Source organism: Chlorocebus sabaeus, chromosome 21 (genome assembly GCF_047675955.1).
Source record: "Chlorocebus sabaeus isolate Y175 chromosome 21, mChlSab1.0.hap1, whole genome shotgun sequence".
In the NCBI taxonomy this organism is placed as follows: domain Eukaryota; kingdom Metazoa; phylum Chordata; class Mammalia; order Primates; family Cercopithecidae; genus Chlorocebus; species Chlorocebus sabaeus.
In genome coordinates this window covers 85245113-85261905 of record NC_132924.1, presented here as the reverse complement: position 1 = coordinate 85261905, position 16793 = coordinate 85245113, and the positions used below count along the sequence as shown (strand labels likewise).

General features: G+C 39.4%; 1 protein-coding gene across 4 annotated transcripts in view; it reads left to right on the top strand.

Moving 5' to 3' along the window:
• Nucleotides 1-16793, top strand: part of DOCK4 (dedicator of cytokinesis 4) — a 474019-nt gene that overhangs the window by 992 nt on the left and 456234 nt on the right. The gene's annotated exons all lie outside the window — the stretch shown is intronic.

The window sequence follows — 16793 nt, the reverse complement described above, 5'->3', positions numbered from 1 at the left end:
GCGGGGGCATTGGTAAATTTCAACATCTGCGCCGTTCGGTTCTTTGGTCTTTGGAGGAGAACGGGTATTTCAGCAGTGTTTTTACTTCTGGCCACCCTCTCGACCCTGGGTGAGCGCAGTGGGGGCGGTGTGGCGATACAGGGCTGCTGAGTGATAATGGGGAGGGGGATAGGAAAGCCTGGTTCTTGGGGGCAGGGAGATAGCTTTTAGGAAAGCATACCCTGACACTGGCGTTCGTAGAAAAAGGAACAGGATAGCGCTGGCTGTTCTGTGCAAAGGTGAACAACAAAGGACATTAATGTTGACTGATGAATACAGGAGTCTCCCTTCCTTTTCCTCCTCCCATTTCAGGCGGGTTACAGTTCCCGTTTTTGTTGTTTGATTTCAGCTGGGTCGCCCCTTGACAGTTACTCCTTTTAGGGTTGAGACTATTAAGAAGCCAGGCTCTCCGACAAGCCTGCAGCCGGCCAAATGCAATTATAACCTCCCAGAAGGTCTAACAGAGAGAAAGCATTATGGATTTTACTAACACTCTTTATTTCCTATAATGCCCTGTTCTGCCGACTGGTGTAGTTTGTGTGTGTGTGTGTGTGTGTGTGTTTTAAAATTGAGGACAGATCTAGTGATTTAGATGATGTGTAGGTATCTGTTTATGTTCTAAATTCATTTTCCTGCAATTTAAAGAATCTGGAAAGCCTTCCCAGGGAGTCGTAGTCCGAGGGGATTTTTGTTTTTTTTCCCAACTTTGCCTGGGGATAGGACTTTGGGGTCCATCGAAAGGACTGTAGGATTCACCAAAGTCATATCCACATTTCACATTAGCTTACATTCTGTATTGTGACTGATTAGCAAGACAATAGTTTGACCTGAACCCACCTTTGGGAAAGGTTTCCAGCTTTCCCTCCTTCAAAGTGTCAGGGGAGTCTTTGCCATCCTCTTTACTGGCAAGGAGTAGATGTTAGTGGTTATTATTTTCCTTTTCCTCACTCTCCTCTTTTTTGGGGAGGTAGATTAACCCTTGCTAGGAAAATGATATTCCCTTTGCTGGACTGGTGAGGGACCAGAGGGCATCGCCTTCTAAGCGGCTTTAACACTCAGTGCAGGAAGCTCAGATCCATCCAGGCAAAACTGTCCTGCTTGGAGTCGATCCCAGATGTTGCTCTCTTCCAAGTGTTAAATTATACAGATTATGGATGGGATTTATTTTCTTGATTTCTTCATGTGCCAGGTCACAGCTGGGGTGCTGGTATCGATTAGTTCCTCTCTTGCCTTTCTTTATAAGCTGTGGGCAGAGGCTTAAAAACCGCTCTGGGATTTCCTGGAATGGCAAACCGGATATTATCAGTCAAATGTTTTGGGCTGCAGCAGACACCTCGGTTTTGGGTGGTTGTGATTTGATTGCAGAGTAGGGGAGGCAGAAGGGTGTGCTCACAATTGAGAAAAAGAGGTTGAATGAGATGAAGGGCGAGAGCAGAGAGAGGGTCTTCTGCCCCAAATGACTGCTGTTGTTCTCAATATCACATGTGCCAGAATGTTAATTAACCTTTATTATTAATTTTTGAGCATTTGGATTGTGGAATGCTTAGCTGTTTTTTAGAATCCATCTGTTAGGCGTGTGTGTGTGTAGTGAAATTTTTGCTAGGATACTTATGTGTGGACTTTATTTTTCAACATGGAGAGCACTGTTTGTAGCTGCTTATATTGCAAGTTGTTTGTTTTTTTTCTTTTAACCTTAGTTAATGTTTGTGTTTTTCTCAGTAGTTCTTACAGATGTTAAAGAAAAGAGCTTATGGGCACAGATCTTTTGTTACCAGGTGTAGTAGTAATTCAGTTTCTTCATTCTTTGAAATAAATCAGTCTTTTGACAGAATATGTGAAGTTTTAGTATAAATTATATATTTCTGCAAAGGTACTTTTATATACTCTCATGTGTGAGATAATTATGTTTTTATATACTTATGATTAAATTTCAAGCAGCATACTGTAAACATGGGTAAAATTACTTAAATTGTATGTCTGTAATAAAATGTATTGGAGATGGAAATTCTTTTTCATATCTAATGTATGGGCCTGCCCCATTTAACGAATGATTAAATTCATTAAAACAATGAATACTCAGTCGTAAGTGTTTTGATTTTATGTAAAGGTATAGTGATGAAGTTATAGTTCTGAGGAACAGGGAACCTTGTCTTTTAGAAAACATATTAAGACGCACAGTGATAGGCAATTTCACCTTAGGAGATTCTAGTTAGCTCTTGATTCTGGGCTAGACACTGCTGCCAGCTGTGTAACCTTAGGTAAAATCTCTTAGCCTCTCTGGGTCCCAGCGTCTGGGGCAAGTGTTAACTAAAGCCTTTCCTGGTACTAATTTTGTAGAGCTCTTCCAACTAACTGTGTCTTTTGGTTAGAAAAACATCTTCATTGTGTTGAGACTGCTATGACAGAGACACTTTTGTTGTGACATATCTCACATGGTTTTTAAGTAAGATCAGAGGTAAGCAAACGCTACCTGGCAAGCTGCCAGAACTGAGCTGCTGGTTGCTCTCTTTCTCAATTTGTTTGATTCTCTCTCTAGCAGGAACTCCATGGGCAGTGACTGAAGCATTCTGCTTTTTGTTGTTGTTGTTTGTTTGTTTTTAAATATATTGTCCTTGACAAATAATAATTATATATTTTTTAAGTTTCCTTTTTTTTTTTTTTTATTTAGAGACATGGTCCTGCTCTGTTGCCCAGGCTGGAGTGCAGTGGCTATTCCTAGGCGCCATCATAGTGCACTATAGCCTATAGCCTCAAGCTCCTGGTTGATCACCTCAAACAATACTCGCACCTCAGCCTCCTGAGTGACTGGGATTACTGACATGCACCTTCTTACCCAGCTGTATATATTTATGGTGTACGGTGTGATATTTTCATATATGTTTACAGTTGGAGTGATTAAATCAGGCTAATTAACAAATTACACCTCATATAATTACCATTTTTTGTGGTGTAAAAAACATTTAAAATCCATTCTAGCACTTTTGAAGTATACAGTGCATTGTTATTTATTATATCTCCATTCTGTGGATATCACCTCACATCTGTTAGAATGACTGTATAAAAACAATGAAAGGTAACAAGTATTGGTGAGAGTGCGGAGAAAAGGGAACCCTTGTGCACTTGTTAGTGGGCTTGTAAATTAATACAGCTGTTATGTAAAACAGCATGGAGGACCTTCAACAAACTAAAAATAGAATTACCATATGATCCAGCAATTCCACTACTTGGTATATATCCACAGGAATTGAAATCAGTATGCTGAAGAAATATCTGCTATCCCATGTTCACTGAAGCAGTTCTCAAAATGTCTGGGATATGAAAGCAACCTAAGTGTGCGTCATCAGATGAATGGGTAAAGAGAACGTCGTATCTATACACAATGGAATATTATATAGTCTTGAAAAAGGGGGAAATCCTGTCATTTTCAGTAATGTGGAGGATATTAAGTGAAGTAAGTGTAAGTCTGGCACAGAAAGATAAATACTGCAAGATCTTGCTAACATATGGAATCTAAAGAAGTTTACTTCATAAATATAGAGATTAAAGTGATGGTTGCCAGAGTCTGGGGAAAGAGGGTGGTTGGGGAAAGTGGAGATGATGATCAAAGTGTACAAAGTTTCAGTGAGACTGGAGGAACATGCTTTAGTGATCTATTGCACAAAATGCTGACTAAAGCATTCTTGATTGCATACTCACTAATTTCCTCAGATTACCTCTACCTCCTGCATGCCCTCATCTGTTAGCGCACTCCCTATTCCTGCCCCCACCCTACCCCACCTTAAAGTGGTGGGAATTATTCATGGAGGAAGTTAAGACCTTTGCAGATATGTTTTTGCGTTCATTTGTCCAATAGGCTTTTATGCATAGATTCACAGGTGAGTCATGGCATCTTCCTGAGCTGAAGGCTGTACCTCTCAAACCTAGCCAGATGTTTTACATGTGTGAGCTTAGTTAAGCTTGACAGGAGAACATGGGCTGGATTGATCGGTGCAGAAAAATCCATGAACCTTTATAAGAAGCAAAACTCAGAACAAGCTGATCTGAAGTCACAAGTGTCATTTAAAAAATAAATTGCATGGTGTGAGTATCACTCAGTTATCAGATAAATTCCTATCTTCTATTTCTCTTGAAGGGGTTTTCAGACTCATCTGGGTAGGAATCATGTTCCTTTTTAAAGTCCGTTCTATGTTGGTGGAAGATGCACCTTTTCTTATTTATACAGAATTGTTAGTTGTCATTCACCTCAGAAGGGTGCTTAATGGTAGCATACGTGTGAGAGAGAGCATAATGAGGATGTGTTTCCATTACTCTTAGTTTTTTGCAGTTTCTTAGCTAAGAGTTTCTTAAAATGTTTTCTATTACTGATCCCATGAGGTACCTACATAGCACATAGAGCTAAATAATGATCTGCTGCTTGGGATTGTTTGTGACGTTTAGAGCCTGACACAGGATTCTAAACTTTAAGTGGGACTAGAAGAGGAATGATTTATACCTCCCAGTAAAATACCACTGAAGGGCCATGCAGACAGTGGATGGCAGCTCATGTTCTTGATCTGGCCTCCTATGGGAATGGCCTATAAAAATGTTCCCCTCTTTTGGTCATTCTCCTAAGTAACAGTTCTTCACAAGGCCCCTGAAGCCACATAGAGATGCTGCCCTTCTTCTATGGTCTTGTTGGTTTTGTGTGTGTGTGTGTGTGTGTGTGTGTGTGTGTTTAGAGGCTGTTATGGTAGATACCACAAGGGAGATCATAAAAATTTCAAGAAATTTAGGTTTTCCTATCTCTAGCTCTATTCCTTCCCAAAAGGAGATAACATTTTCTGAGTTATGTTTGATCCAATATGTCTAAGTTTCTATTATAGTGACTTCATGCTGTGAGTATATATGTCAGAGGAACATTAAACGCTAATGAAACCCTTCTAAAATGCTGCAACTGTAACATAGTAATACAATGTTTTACTTAAAAAGGGAAATTGTTTTATCTGAGTCTACCCTTTGAAGTTGAATAGTAATTTCTATTTAAGAGATGAGAAAACAGTTTCATAAAGGTTAAATGACTTACTCTAAATTAGTAGCTTTTAATCTTGTTTAATTAACTATTATCCATAAGAAATATAGTTAATTTCCTGACCTAGTATATATACAACTATCCCCCAGTACCACCCCACACACATATAATTGAAACAGCACTTGCTCATACTCTGTAATGTTCTATTCTTTTTCATGAAAACAAATACTGGTCACTAAATTGTCTTATTAATGGGTCCTGACCCACAGTTTGAAAAAAACTGCTTTAAATGCTAATTTGTGATACCAGAAGGACTGCAACTCAAATCTTACTGGGTTTCTGTAGAGTTCGTTTCATGACATTGGCAAGGAGTCAATAATGGTGGTTGTTGTTGTCTCTGATAGTGAGATATGGGTGTTTATTTTAACAAAGAATTTAATTATACTTTTTTCCTTCAATGTAAGTCAAAGTCTGTAATATTTCTTACTAAAGATGGAACAAATATTTAAAGCCATCACATACATTGCATATGTTTTCTCTTTTAGTACTTGTATGTCTTCCTACTAGGACCTTTTTGACAAGGATTGCATAACGACCAATAATTGACTTTTCTATATCATGTCCTTTGACAACACTCTCTGGTCACTATAACGGAAGAATAAAGATAATGGGTTTACTGAGGTACTTTGCCAGTTGTAGGATTACCACTCACTATTCTTTTGTACCATTTTTTATGTTGCTGATCATTATTAGAAAGACAAGGCCACTTGTAGAACTTGTTTTATTAAAAAACTGAACTGTATGCTTATTTGGCTACAGGCTGTAAGACAAAAAATAAGGAATTAAAGTTCCCCAAGTCTAGCTTCATTTAAGCAACTTAAACTTACTTAAGGAACAACTCTTGGACTCTCTGGCATTTAAAAAAATTGTGCCAAGATGACAATGGGTAACTACTAAGTAAATAAAAATCACCAAAAAAGTGGAATGCCTTTGGTAACGTAATTGCAGTAAAACTGATATGCAGTTCCCTGAGGAATGTATGGTAATCATGATCCTTTTGGAAACTTTTGTATAACTTTTATTGGAAACTGCAATATAAAATAGCATTTATGGAGCACTTGCTACATGTAAAGCACAGTTCTAAGGGTTTGTCTTATATTGTCATTTAATCCTCATGATACCTCATGAGGGAGGATTTAGTTATCACTCATATTTCACAGGAAATTGAGTCATAGAGGGATTGAGTAACTTGTTTAAGGTCACACTGTAAATGGTGGAGCTAGGATTGGAACCTAAGTTGTCTTGCCTAGAAACTGTTCTCTTAGCCATTATGCCACATTACCTAGTATAACAGTGGTTAGCAGAAGTTTGAATCAGTAATCCCATCCCTTAAAGTTTACATGACCAAAAAAATCAATAGCAACAAAACGCTTTATGCACAGAGTTGTCTCTTGCCATGTTGTCTGTGAAACAACTTACATGACCATGTAGTCATTAAATCAGTTTTGGTTGTGAGCACTTTGGAGCATCAGACAATCATGAAATGAAATATTTTCATAAATAACACTATTTCAAAAATATATTCCAGGTATCTAGTGTTAAATGACAAAAGAAGAGTATAGACTATGATTAGAGCTACATAAAATGTGTAGCATATAGAGAAAAGGCAGTCAATGCACAGATGAGAACAGTGTTTTTGTTAGAATATAGAGATTATCAGTAAATTCTTTTTTAAAAAAACTTTGTTTGGAAATAGCAGTATTGAATTTTAAATTACACATTGTTATTTATGAAGGAAGAGGTGGCATAAAAATGAGTAAAGAGAGGCATTGCAGTAACTGAGGTGAGAGATAAGTCCCTGAATCAGGTTAGCAGTCATTGTCATGGTGAAGTGTGGATAGATCTGAGAAATATTTAGGAAATGAAAGCAATATGGTTGGTCATCAGATATAACAGAGTTAAAGAAAGGAAGAAGTTTAGGATGTTGTCTTAGCTCAGGATACTGTAACAAATATATCATGGACTGGAAAGTTTAAACAAAAGAAATTTATTTCTCACAGTTCTGCAGGCTGGGAAGTCCAAGATCAAGGTGTTGACTGAGTCAGTTCCTGGTGAGGGCCTTCTTCCTGGTTTGCAGGTGGACATCTTCTTGCTGTATCTTCACATGGGTGGGGGAAGGGGGTCATGGGGAGGAAAGGAAGCAAGCTTTCTCTCGTCTCTTCATATAAGGGCACTAATCCCATCATGAAGTCTCCCCCTCATGGCCTAATTACCTCCCAAAGGCCCCCATCTCCAAATCACATTGAGGATTACAGTTTCAATATGTGAATTTTGCGGGGATATAAACGTGATTTATAGCAGATGTCTTCCTGTTTCTGGCTTGGGCACCTGGATGAATACAGGTGCCATTCAACAAAAGAGCCAATTTTTTTTTTTTTTTTCTGGGCAGGTCAGGCTTATGTAAGATGAAGACTTTTGTTTGGCCACCTTGAGTTTGAGATACCTGCAATTTTTGAGATATCTGCAAAACATTCAGGTGATGAGATCTAGTAGAAATTGAGTCTGCAGCAAAAAAGAGAAGTTCTGTGCTGAAGAGTGATTAGAGGTTATTTGGCTTATGAGTGAAGGCCGAAGTAATGGGTCTAAATGAGACTTTGCTAATTGCTTTGACTTTGATTCTGTATAGTCTGCCTGTTCAGTCTAAGTTTTAACATTACACACCCCAAATTTCAAAGAGCAGTCATCTCGAGGCATTTTATTAATATGGGTACAAAGGATTCTAAAGTAAGAAATATTAGCTGTCCATTTAGAGTTGGTAGTAAAGTATGTTTTATGGTCTTTTCTTGCTTCCCTCTAGGGCATTGCCTGGCTAAGGTGTTAGTTATTTCTATGTCTGTGACAGTTTTCTCCCAAATAAATATTTCATGCCAGATTGTGCACGTTTGTGAGATTTCTCAATAAGGATATTGAAAAACAGTGCACGAATAATATTTCAATGAACAAGATTTATACATCCCTGAAACAGCATTTAAGAACATGCACACATCTAAAAATGGAAAAAAATGCTTCAATATATAAAGCAATAGATTTGTACATGCAGGTTTTTTTTGTTGTTGATAGATATATAACACTTCTTAGGAACCACAAGCATTCTTAAAGTTATACTATGGTACTCCTGAAAAAGCAGTGATTTAAAGGAAGGAATTCTAGCTTTTGATGGCGCTAGGTTCCCTTCCCCTCATGTAGGCTCTCCTAACTAATCAGTGAAATAACAATAAATTCACAGAAAGAGGCAAACATTATTGATATTAAAAACTAAGTCTGACAGAAAGTCTGTTGGCAAAATTCACGTGAAATTTCCCTAAGGCAGGTGGAACTGGATGAAGAAAACCAAGGTTTTCTTGGTTTTCAGTGATACGGCGTGGTGATTATAGTTAATAATAATATATATTTGAAATTTGCTAAGAGAATGGATTTAAGTATTCTCACCACAGGAATAAAAGAAAGGGAACTGTGTGAGGTGCTAGATATGTTAATTTGATTGTAGTCATCATTTCACAATGTATGTATGTATATTTAAGGTGATGTAAACATCAGTTTGTACAACTTAAATATATACAATTTGTATTAGTTAACAATACCTCGATAAAGCTAGATTAAAAAAGAGAAAAAAAACCTGTTGGTGGCTTCTTTTGGCTTTCCCTTATTAAGCAGAGAGGCCTCAATGACTGGAAAGATGACAGGAAGACCCATTGCCCCTTCCCCACTCTCTGTCACCAGCTTAGAGACCAGGTCAATACATCCAACTTGGAAGACCCCATTTACTGCCAGAAGCATCTGTAATCCTTGTCTTTTCACCCCATGTTTTTACTTCCATTGAGAGATGACCGCTCTCAGAAATGAGCGGGACAGGAAGATTGGTAGGTGGGTGGAAAAGGGTCTATAGAAGATGCCACTTCACCATTGAGAAGTGTACTGTGGTCTTCGTAAGGACAGTGATTTCATAGGTGCCTTCAAAGTATTGCAATAACAAAGCTTACTGGATAGCGTAGTTTTTCTGGCAGGGTATTAGTGACAGAGAAAGAGGTAGGGGGATAAGAGATGACTTCATCTGAATTGCCCTAAAACCACAGTACATGGCATATAATAACTTACAACTGGGAACCTGGCTTGGAGCTGTACACATCAACTAGCCTTGAATGCAGATCTGAAAGTGGAATTGAACCCATACCTTTATTTTTAGCTCAGTCCTTAGCACTGTAGAGAGGTTCGAGATCCAGGTTGCCTTAATCAGTGATCACATTTGCATCTCTGTGGAGGAGGGAAAGCCACTAAATCTGGACAGGCATCTGTCACTTAGCAATGAACAAAAACATGGCTGTTTCTCAAGAAAACAGGAGAGTGAGGAAGAGGGGAGAGCATGACATTTACATGGGAGGCTTTTGGAAACCACTAACACGTGTTTTTGTTCTCCTCCCCCATTCGTGTCCCCTCTGAGTGTGCCAGAGAGAGAAGGTTGGTGGGAGGGTGGTTGGTGGGAACCCTTCTGGATATGAAATTTGAAAGTTTTCCTGGTTGAATTTGCTAAGAACTTATCTCCCAAGTTGTGAAACATTTTCCTAAACCAAGAAATTTGCTGTTTATTAGACTATCAATTGGACATTAACCAAAAATTTCTCCCTGAAGTCTTTAAGCAGAAATGTGGAGATTTGGTTCTATGTCTTATTTTTTTTTTTCTCCAAAATGGAATAATCTCATCTGTTGTTGGCAACCAGAAGTCGGCAGGTTTGGGAACATGGGAATGCATGTACATAAGGCAACTGAAAATAGCCCCAACCGAGATCCTGCATGAAACATTATTCACTATCCTGGAGAGAGGAGAGAACCTGTTCTCCATTCTCCTCTGGCAGCCAAAGTAGGTTGAGAAGCTTGTGAAGCTGCCTTGATAACAGGCTCAGGGGTTAGCCAGGGTCTCAAAGAAACAGGAAAACCCAAAACATCAGCAGGCAGTTCTATAAAGTATAAAGAGTGAAGAAACCTCTCAGGTTTTCTCCGGTAGTCTGGATGAAAGACATTAAGCATAAGATCTGAGGATTCCTAAAAAAATCACACACATAGTAAAGGTTTGCTCCAGTTTGTTTGCTAGTTTATTTTTTGAGATGGAGTCTTAGTCTGTCACCCAGGCTGGAGTGTAGTGGCACAATTTTGGCTCACTGCAACCTCTGCCTCCCAGGTTCAAGCGATTCTCCTGTCTCAGCCTCCTGAGTAGCTGGGATTATAGGCGCCCACCACTGTGCCCAGCAAAGTTTTGTATTTTTAGTAGAGATAGGGTTTCACCATGTTGACCAGGCTGGTCTCGAACTCCTGACCTCAGGTGATCTGCCCACCTCGGCCTCCCAAAGCACTGGAATTACAGGCGTGAGCCACTGCGCCCGGCCTCCAGTTTGCTTTTTCCGGAGAACTGTATTTGCATTAATTGTGTGTAAAATCTCCTTTAATACTCTCATCTTTAGTTATGGAAATTGATTCTGAAGACTAAATATTTATGTTCTTTGCCCCAGGTTGGGAGATAGCATATATATACTATGTAGAAGTTATTGTAATGAATTTTAAGATGGGAAAATACTTAGGACAGGTGAAGAATTGCCATACATATCACCTGTAATGTTCTTACAACCAATTGTTATAATTGAGGAGATGGCTTATTTTTAATTTCATACTTTCTAGTAATTTCTTAAATTAGCATGCATTTCTTTTATAATCAGAAAAGAATTATGTAAGTTCTTTTGTAAGCTGAACATTATTTCCTTTGTGGGGTTTCTTTTCAGGATTAGAGGTTGGACTGGTACAAGTTGCATCTGGACAGCCTGAATTTAGTTTGTCATTTATGTGCAGAAAGTACTCTTTCAAAATTTTAAAGTAGCTTTCCTTGTTACACCAGTTTGACTGCCTGTGATGTCACTGCTGTGTTCATTTTCCAGTAACCACAGTGAAGATGTGCTTTCATATAGCTGTGGGATATAAGTCTTTGAAAGAGAACTCTAATCGCTCTTTTAATTTGTTGAAACAGCTTCAAATGAATTCACCTAAGGTAAAAATTCTGTTCTCTCCATGAAATGTTTGCTTAGAAGACTGATGTTGGTGTCACTGCTCACTTTTCCTTTGTTCTATAAACTCTGCCCTGTTAGACTGTGGGCCCAGGGATAATTTATGCAGGACAGACCTTTCAACATAGAAAGTCAACAATTTGAAGAGGTTTTATTCAACAATTACAGAATAATAAAAATAATTGCTTATTTATGGGTGCTATAAACTGAATGTTTATATTCCTCCAAAATTCTTATGTTGAAGCCCTAAATCCCAATATGGATATATATGGAGTAAGGAGGTTACTAAGATTAAATGAGGTCATAAGGGTGGGTCCCTGATCTGATAGGATTTGTGTCTTTATAAGAAGAGATCCTAGAGAGCTCACTTGCTCTCTTCATAGGTAGCATGAGAAAGGGCCATGTGAGGGTGCAGCAAGAAGGTGGCAATCTGCAAGCCAGGAAGAGAGTCCTCACCAGGAGCTAGTCCTGCCAGACCTTGATTTGGGACTTCATCCTTCAGAACACCGAGCCTGTGGTACTTTGTATGGCAGCCCAAGCAGAAGGGTTAAAGACATTTTAGGCATTGTAGGAAGAGGGATGTAAAAAAACAGAAGCGGAATTCTCAATCTCAGTGTAATCAATGTAGTTAGTGTTGGCCCTCTCTGTGGTTTGGGATCTGACTCCCCAGGCCCACCTCTGTAGTCACAGACTTAATTGAGCTAGACTTTTTTTTTAAAAAGACTTTGGGAGGCCGAGGCGGGCGGATCACAAGGTCAGGAGAAGGAGACCATGGTGAAACCCCGTCTCTACTAAAAAAAAAAAAAAAAAAATTAGCCGGGCGCAGTGGCGGGCGCCTGTAGTCCTAGCTACTCGGGAGGCTGAGGTAGGAGAATGGCGTGAACCCGGGAGGCGGAGCTTGCAGTGAGCCGAGATTGCGCCACTGCACTCCAGCCTGGGCGACAGAGCGAGACTCCGTCTCAAAAAAAAAAAAAAAAAAAAAAAAAAAAAGACATAGTCTGTCTCTGTCGCTCAGGCTGGAATGCAGTGGTGTGATCATGGCTCACTGCAGCCTTGATCTCTCAGGCTGAAGTGATCCTCCTGCCTCAGCCTTCTGAGTAGCTGGGGACTATAGGCATGCACTATCACACCTGGCTATTATTATTTTCACTTTTTGTAGAGACAGGATCTCACTATTTTGCTCAGGCTGGTCTTGAACTCCTGGGCTCAAGTGATCCTCCTGCCTTGGCCTCTCAAAATGCTAGGATTACAAGTGTAGATGACTGCTCCCATTTGAGTTAGATTTTTTGATGGTAGATATCAACTAATAACTCCAGGTATACGTTTATTTGAATAATGGCATTTTTGCAAAGTTGCTCACATTGTCTTGAGTTGTCACATCACTTTGGGTGCCTTCAAAGCAAGCAAAAGAGGTACAGTCTTCAGATGCTTCATTTCTTTTTGCTACAGTTATTTATAAAAACCTAGGGTGACAGGTTTAGTCATGTAGGTTAGCATTTTTAAAAAGTAGATGGAAGTTTTATTATATGAAACTTTGGTTTGGGGCATTGGGTTAGGGGTACTTTGTTTTTGCAAGTCCTGGCTGTTGAATGTCAGGTCCCTGAAGAGAATGAAGCAATATTTGGTTCATTTTTTTTTTTCCTTTTCTACTACCCTTAAATATGTGTTTCCTGAGAGTAGCTAGTACATTCCTCTAAAGATTTACTTGTTGCATTTTTTTTCTTAGTGACAAGCATAAGGGCATATTTTATGACATGTTGGTAGAAAAACTTCTGTTGGATAATTATTTATGGGATATGCCTACGATGTATAAGGCAATGTGCTAGCTTGATAAGCATCCAGAGAGATATAGAACTGGATGACTGGACAAGGGAAGGAGCTAGAAATGTTTCATAGTTTTATCTCATTTACTTTGAACAACCACTTCTTCAAGATAGATGTTACCCTGATTTTTAAAAAAATACACAGTAAGGGAGTGCATAAAGTATCACAGATAAATCGGTATGAAAGTTAAGACAGATATTTCCCCTTCAAGCTTTAAAATGAAGATAAGAACTTGGGATGGTGATGATATTATTCACTTGTGCACCTGAAGAAACAGCCCTGAGGAGGAAAGGGTGTCTCATATCCTGGAAGACTCAGAACTTCTACAAAAGAATAGAAGTTGCATATTGAGATACTTCCCATAGGAGTGAGTCACCGGCTGCTAAGATCGCCCAAGATAAACAGTTGAGTGGAATCACATTTTAAATATCTGGAAAACCTTTTTCCTCTTCCTTCTGGGTAATTTCCGCCTCCTCTCCCTCCCCTCCCCCTTGTCCCCTCTTATTCCTGTCACCTGACCAATGTTAAGTATCTTGGAAAATGGTTTATCTTTTTGTGTGTGTGATTCTTTCTAAGACTGGGCAGAGGAAGAAAGATGGATTTAGGATTGATTCTTCTTCGAGAGAGATTTTGGGAAGGATAAATAGAAACTATAGTGTATAATTATATATATATATGCACACTATATATATACACACATACACACACTGTATATATACTATACTTATTTAAATTATACTATGTTTAAGTTATATACTATATAATATATAATATTAAAGTATACATATATAATTATATATATTATGTAAGTATATATAGTATGTAATATTATATAGTATATAAACATATCCATATTTAAATTACAGAAAAATAAGAGTGGACAGGCAGAGGAAAACCCGACTTTAAGATGAATGCTAACCAAGGGCTGAGCCTGTGTGATTGGCCCCGTGCACACACTCCAGCCTTACAGCAAACATAGAGAGGGCCAGTAATTTGTTGCAGGGGACCCACCTGTGAAGGGCTGAGATTCAGGCACTCATCTGTCTCAGCCTGAAGCATGTGGTCCCTTCATGGTATCAAACACCTTTGTACATAAGACCTAGGGCCAGAATCTGGAGGCACAACCCTAGGCTTTGGGGTTCTATGGACAGTGCTGAAGAAATTGCTCACTATACTTTACTTTTTAAATAAGATACTAGTGTTGATACCAGTATTGTGTGAAATAAGTCCCCGTGTTCTCTCTTTACTGTAGCATTAGTCTCTGGTAGTGATGGTCAGTCAGTGTGCTGACTGCTGGTGGGTGGGGGTATGGGGCACAGTGGTGACAGAGAGGCCACTAGGTGCCTCAGGAGATAGGGATGGGTGCTAAAGGGGTGGGGAGAAATAGGGAAATAAGAGCCAAGGACCAAACAGTGCTGAGTTACGTGAAGGGAATAAATGTGTGCGTCTTTGAGTGAGGATGGACCAGGAGCAGGGAGGAACCCTGGAGTGAAAATAAAATTCATGGCTGGTGTGATGGCTCACACTTGTCCAAGCTACTTGGGAGGCTGAGGCAGGAGGGTCACTTGAGCCCTGGAGTTTGAGGCTGCAGTGAGCTATGATTCCACCTGTGACTAGCTACTGCACTCTAGCCTGGGCAACATAGTGAGGCCCTGTCTCAAACAAATACACAAAACAAAACAAGAAACCTGCAGTAACAGGGATGCCTAGAAGGTAGGGGGCTAGAAAAAAGGGAGGATTCCCATTCATTGGAGGAGCAAGAGAAACCCTGAGCTCTGAGGCTTGTGATTCTGATATTGGAAGCCCTTGCTGTACTGGGACCTAGGGCTTCACATTCTGCTCCATCTGTGCTCAGAGAAGCCCTGTCCTGCCAGTCCAAGGAACTGGTATACTCCTTGGTATGCTGAATAGGTACGTCTTTGGTCTGAATTACTGCTGTAGTCTTCTGATCTTTCTCCTTTCTGCATTCTCCTTTCTCTAGTACATGCTTTGGACTTAAGCCACAAGTGACCTTTTTCATAAAGCAGATTTGTTGATGTAGTTCACTTGTAAAACCCAAAATCTTTAATTTTTTTTTTTTTTTTTTTGTCAGGGTAGAGTCCAAAGTCATTTTAGGGTACACAAGTTCCCTCCTAAATCGGCCCGTCTGCAATCTCATCCTGTGCTGGGCGGTTCTTTCTCTCATACTGTCCTCCATCCTACGGAACCACTGACTCCTCAGAGATGCCAGGCTACTTGAGGACTGTTGCCTCTGCACCTGCTGAAATGCTTCCTGGGCTGACCATCCACCTCCCGCTTCTTTACCTGAAAAACCTAACTGCAATGTCTCTTCTTTAAGAGTGTCTGTTTCTGACTCCTCCTGGTAGAGGACTGCTCTACCTCTGTTCCTGCTCTGTGTCCTGCAGCTGCCTCTCTTAGGGCCTTTGCTACTGCTGTTTTGAAACTGTCTGCCTTTGCTACAGTCTAGGGAAGCCCTTGAGGCCAGAGATGCTGTGTTGTTCAGCTTTGATTTCTCTAGAGGGTAACACAGAGCTAACCTGTAGTAAGTTCAGTAAGTGTTGAATCAATGAATGAATGGGTTCCTTGAATGAGGGAGAAAGCCCAAAGCTCAGTGTCTTGTAGTTATTTGTTACATTTATATACAATTTTTTAATACATTATACATTTTTATACAGGTTGTATAAATCAGGCTTTGTTGAGTAGATGAGGGTATCCTGACTGGGGCCTGGCAACCCCCTGACATCCCAAAGTATTGACACAGAGGAAAGCAAGTGTTTGTGAGGGAAGTGATAGAATTTATCAAAAGTATATGAAATTAGTTACATAAAATCTGAAACATACATTGTGGTTCTGTTTGTCCTGTGACCATGTAAAATTGCCGTTGAAAAAACAGAAAGCCGTGCATGGTGACTCATGCCTGTAATCCCAGCACTTTGGGAGGCTGAGGCAGGTGGATTGCTTGAGCCCAGGAGCCCAGGAGCCCAGGAGTTTGAGACCAGTCTGGGCAACATAGAGATGCTATCTCTAAAAAAATAAAAAAATAAAAAAATAAAAAAGAAAAAAAGAGAGAAAGAAAGAATGAAAGAAAGTAAAAACAAGAAGGCTAGGCTGCTATGTCATAAAGAAACCTACCGCCAACCACTGAACTTCGGTGTAGATAGGACTGTATTGTTTTGATTGTATCCTCTGTTCTTGGTATAACATTTGCTACATAATAAATTGTAACATATAATAAAAATATACATGTTGTTTGAGTCAGTGTGTGCAAGTGTAAATTTTTAATAGGGTATTTACACCTGAAGTCTCTACAACAGCATATGACTGCCAGACTATTTAAATGCCAGAAGATGCTCAGATACATCTGCCTGTCATATCTTCTGGCCACTATGTAATGGTCAGTTGTAGAAAATCTTGTGTCCGATACTGGATCTTAGACATTTTTACTGTTTCCTGTAAGTTTTGGGTGTTTTTCCAACCTTTTAGTGATTGCAATTTGTAACAAAAATTTCCTACCACTGTTTCTTTTTTTTTCTCTCCAGAATAAGAGTATCCTGAGATAGCAAGGCAAGCTGTTATCAAAAGACAGAAACAAAACTCCTACCAAATATGCAATTAGCCATTGCTGAGAAACAGCATTTTCACTCCACAGCATAACCAACACAAAATATAGAAATATATGGCATGCTGAAGAAATAGACTACAGTTGTTATTTATAGCTTCCCATTTTAAATTTTTGTTTTCATTAGAATAGGCTTATTCACTAGAACATTGTGTTGGCAGTGATCTGACACACACGTGTGTGGTATGCTCTGCGT